General features: G+C 25.7%; 1 long non-coding RNA gene across 1 annotated transcript; it reads left to right on the top strand.

Annotated features, from left to right (window-relative positions):
• Nucleotides 1-1718: 1718 nt before the first annotated feature.
• On the top strand, nt 1719-4767 carry LOC112941180 (uncharacterized). Its single transcript, XR_003246235.2, has 2 exons — nt 1719-1763; nt 4462-4767. It is a non-coding gene; the product is annotated as an uncharacterized lncRNA (long non-coding RNA).
• Nucleotides 4768-5276: the final 509 nt, after the last annotated feature.

The following is a 5276-nucleotide window of genomic DNA, read 5'->3' as shown; positions in this document are numbered from 1 at the left end:
TACATCTTTCATACAATATATAATTTCATATATAAAATCACATATAGACTGCCATACTAAATAATAGTCAATATAATTCATACACATTAAATACATTAGTTCACATATAATTCAAGCAATGATAATACATATTATATTTTTTAAAAATTAAAAGTAATCGCATATGACATTGTATATTCACTTACATATTATATTTTAACCAAAATTAAAAAGAATCGTTTTTACTGACTTTGACATTTTTTTTTGGATTTCTTTATGTGTTGTATCTCTGAATCCTTCTTTAAGGAATTTCTTGTCGACCTACCAATTTCAATACCTTTTGAACTTTTATTTTTTAATTCTTCAACAAAATCGGGATCTGATTCTGACGATACTTGAATTTCTTTTCCCTTCCTTGTTTTTCCTCTTTCTTTTGCATCTTTATTTTTTTCAGTCTTCAATTTATCAGAACTTGTAGTCTGTTTTCAGATTGATTTTATGGTTGAGTTTGTGTCAAAATATTGAATGAAGGTGCATGAAAGTCATCGGATGATGACTCCTGAACCAATTTTCTACTTTTACTTGATGGTCTACTTCCTTTCCTCAACATTTTTATGAACTTAACAGAAAGTAAAAAAATTTATGAATATGGTGTTTTTCGAAATCGATCTGTGATGTGAAAATGTGGATGAATCAGACGATCTAAGAATTTCTAGTGAAGATGATGAGTGATATAAAATTTCTAAAGAAGATGATTAATGATTTGTGAGGAAGATTAGTATTTGGGACGATTTTGGAGGGAAATAGAATTTAGGCGTTTTGGGGAAGAATGTGATGGTGATTGGTAATATGGTGTAGTGGGGGTGGGTAGTTATTGGGCAACGGTAAAGTAGGAATTTACTTAAAATCAAATCCATAATAAGTAAATTTTGTTTTTAAAAAGGTAACATTATAATTTGAATTTAATTAATAATAATTTACTATTTATTTTAAAAACCGTAAAAGATAACTTTAATATTAACCTGTAAATATTTAAGAGTTTGTTTTTAAAAAGGTAATTGAAATATTAAAAAAAAATATTTAAGCATATTAATTAGTTATTATTTAAATAATACTTATAATTTATTTTTAATTAAATATATTTTTAATTGATTTAATTGATATGTTATAATTTGATAATAATATGCTATAAGTAATTTATTTTTAAAAAGTATGTTTATAAATTGATATATATAGTCTTAAATGTGTGTGGGATGTTATTTTTATTTGTTTGTATATGGTGTTTAACTATTTATTAAAAAATAATAATAAATTACCATGCTTGTATATTGACAAACGAAATATACAAACACGGAGTTCTGAAAAATTCTAAATGTATAAATACATTATTTGCAACTGAAATGCAAAAGCGGACAGAAATATATAAACCACAACCTCCATAGCAAACATAATTATAATTTGAAGCATAATTATAAAAAATTATAGCTATAAAATCTTATTAAATCCAATACATTTGCTAATTGAAAATTTTTCTCATCTAAATATTACGATGGGCCGGGATTTAATTTGTCTTAGCTAGTTAATGTAATACTATACTTAGAGGATAGGTAAAATATATCTTTATTTCTTTTGAAGCATCCAATTGTCACTTTAACATTTATTCTTTACTATGGAAGGAAGGCTTAAAATATTCCATACTTAGTAGCCCTTTAAATATGGCTACATATTGTTGAACTATTATCAAACATCCAACAAAAGAGCATCCCAAGCACTACTGTGCACTGGTACGTAATTTGTTCTATCGTAGAAATTTATTCATTTTAGTCTTCATGGTATGTCCTTTTAAACCTTCAAATAATTCTTTTCATTTTTGTCCCTTTTTTATATTATTTATATTAAATATAAGTAACAGTTGTTCCACAAAGCTAGTAAAATCAAATTTTAGATGATTAATTCTTAGAGTGATCACGGAAGTTGGTCTGTCAAAATGATGTATACCATTTATATAGCACATAAAATAATACTCCCTCAGTTCACTTTTAGCCGACTGACTTTGACTCAATCATCATAAAAATAATTATTGATTATGATGTTTAGTATTAAGTTTTGAAAAATAATTTAAAGAAAGAATATTTAATGCTGAGGGTAAACATAAAAAAAATATAATTGTCTTTTTTTTTTGATAGATTAAAGGTGACAAATAACAATGATATAATTTATATTTTAAAAAAAATGACAAGTAAAAAATGACAAGTAAAAATGAACGGATAAGTGTATATATATGTATATATATATCGCATAAATATGGTGTATAAATAGTGAAAAGTTTCAAACATTTAGTACACATTATGACATTAAATGCAACGAAGAGTTCGCCATTTTATCCTCCTATATTTAAGGACCTTTCCTAAAGTTAATTATTCTTTCATTATTGAGAGAACTATTAGTAATTAAAGAGTCCTAAATTATAGAGAAAATATTTTTCAAAAATAAATACTAAAAAATATGATAAAAGAAAAATATATAGTAAAGTTCTAAGGTTTTCTCATCAACACAATTATAAGACAGGTCGATAGTTATGAATGTAAGCTTCAAATGTAATATTGCATAGTGACGGTTTAACACATCTTAACAGGTAATTTTATTTCCTCTCAAATCTCAACCACTTAAATTTACTTTGTCAACTTTATTTATTTATTTTTTTGATTCTGTGTAGCTTTTTCTTTTCCCAATTATATAGACACACTCGTCTATAAAGGAAATTATTGTTTCATGGATTGACTCCTCTCTATTTCTCTTCTCTTCATTTTCCCCAAATTTTAATTTGGATTGCAGATACATGTCATAATTTAGAATTAATGGTCGAGATCTAATTGATTGAATCAACGTCCTAATCATATTTATTTACTTTTATATATTTGCTTCTTAAATTTTTGGAAAACTTTCACATATAGCCACTTAAAAGTAATTAATTACTCTCCATAGTTATAATTTGATAATTACAATTTGTAGATACATGTTGTATGGAGGAGAAAGACGAGCGAGACTGGGAGAAAGAGGAGAGAGGCGAGAGAGAGGGAGAAAAGAGTGGGAGAAAGGTAAATTGTATATGTATATTGGTTAGACAATTGTACATTATACATATGTATTTGTATATATGGCAAGAGAGATTAGGAGAGAAAGGAGAAGGCGAGCGAGACTGGGAGAGAGAGGAGTGAGGCGAGCGAGAGAAGGAAGAGAGTGGGAGAGAAGTGAATTGTATATGTATATAATTGTATATAACTGTATATTATACATATACATTTGTATAAATGGCAAGCAAAATCGGGAGAGGGAGGAGAGAGGCGAGCGAGATTGAGAGAGGGGAGTGAGAGGGTAGAGAGTTGGAGAGAGATGAATTGTATATGTATATAAGTTAAAAAATTATATATTATACATATATTTTTGTATATCCTGACAAATTATACATATACAAACATGACTAATTATACAAACTCAAAGTCAGCTCACGTAATTAATGTATATTGTTATTCATGAGTGTTAATTATAGCAAACTATAGCTATGATGAGTGATCAAATAGTATAAATTTGCTTAGCTACGTAATTCTCGCTATTTTTTTTTTTTGCAATCCATTATCTTTTTCCTATATTTATTAAGAACTTTTCTTTATTGCCCTGAATGCATAATTAAAACTTTCACTAAATATTTTTACTTTTTTGAAAAGAAATTATGATATAATTAATCGTTTTTATTAGTCTAATAAAGTATTAAAAGTTATGGTCTATAAAGAAATATAGACTCCACTAAGGGAGTAAGAAAGAATTTAAAGTTGAGTGAGAATTTGTTTTACTCCTAATTTTTTTTAAAAAAGGGTTAGGTTACAATTTTTTAATTTTTTATTTGGCAAATATTATTTGAAAAATAGCAAACGTTAGGAGAAAAAAGTAAAAAATCAGCAAAAGATTACTCAAGTAATTAAGTAAAGGCAATGTATAAATGTATAGTAACAATAAATACATGAGAAATGTAAAGTCAATGTATAAATAATTAAAGGCAAATGTATGAATAATGTAAAGAAAAATCTATATTTATACATATAATAAAACTAGATATAAACAAGGTGATGTGACACCTCTCAATAACCTATTCTTTTTCTCCCTTTTTTGAGTTTTTTCATTCATATTTTTTATTAATCAACTTACTAAAAAATTACTAAATACAATCATATTTATTACATATAATTATATCACATGAAAGTTACAAAAAAAACCTCCATCTATTTGAATTCTCTAATTAAATAAGATGTCTTCTCAACTTCCTTCTACTTAATTTTCATCTATAAATAACAATCATCTATGGTGTTGCTGCATGTTCATTTCTATTTTCTCCAACTTCATATTTTTAATATATATTTTTTTGTTTTTAAGCTTTTACGAAGATTATAGATATATTTTTTAAAATTTCTTCTTGTGTTACAATAGCCAAGCAAAAGTTTATCAAGATGAAGAAGAAAGTTTAAAGTTGGTGTAAGATTCGTCAAAAGAGACGATCAAAAATTAATTTGACACAAGTCATCGAAATGAAGAAGAAAGTTTAACGGTGGTGGAAGATTCCTCAAGAGTTGGTCAGAGTAAAATTTGAAAAAGTAGAAGTTTCGATAATTTACAAATATATAGATGCTCTAATTTTTGCTTATATAATTTTTCAATTAATTATTTATCCATCAAGATATGTACCTTTCAAGAACAAAATTATATTACAAAACACACTTTTTATATCAAGGGCGACATGATCTTCCACGGATTATTTTGTTGCTTAAAGAAAACTTTTGATATTTTCATTATATGAACTTTTGTCTTTTGGATATACAATCCATATTTTATATCGATATATGTTATGTATATAACATGTTAATATGACATAATTTCTCGATCAAGAATATTTCATCATATTTTATTTTATTTTATCATTTCTTTTCATTCTAATTTAAATGATATAACACATTTCTTTCTTTTGTGAATTTTGAATTGACTAAAAAGGAGATGAGATCCCCTACATTAAGTTTTTGTTTCGTATTTGTTAACACTTGTGTAAATTGTGGGATTCAAAATTCATAAAACATTTAATTCTTCTAATTTAATGAAATTTTTCAGAACGAACCAAATTTGTTTAGCCAATATACAATCAAAATGAACATATTTTCTTAAGTTATAGAGAAAATTGATATTTATTTAAGTTGATTATGAAACTGAAAAAATGAGTTTACTCTCTTCATTAATAAATTTGTTTGATAACT

Source organism: Solanum lycopersicum, chromosome 3, assembly GCF_036512215.1.
Source record: "Solanum lycopersicum chromosome 3, SLM_r2.1".
NCBI classification, from domain to species: domain Eukaryota; kingdom Viridiplantae; phylum Streptophyta; class Magnoliopsida; order Solanales; family Solanaceae; genus Solanum; species Solanum lycopersicum.
The sequence above is the reverse complement of the archived record's forward strand: the minus strand, read 5'-3'. Positions and strand labels throughout refer to the sequence as shown.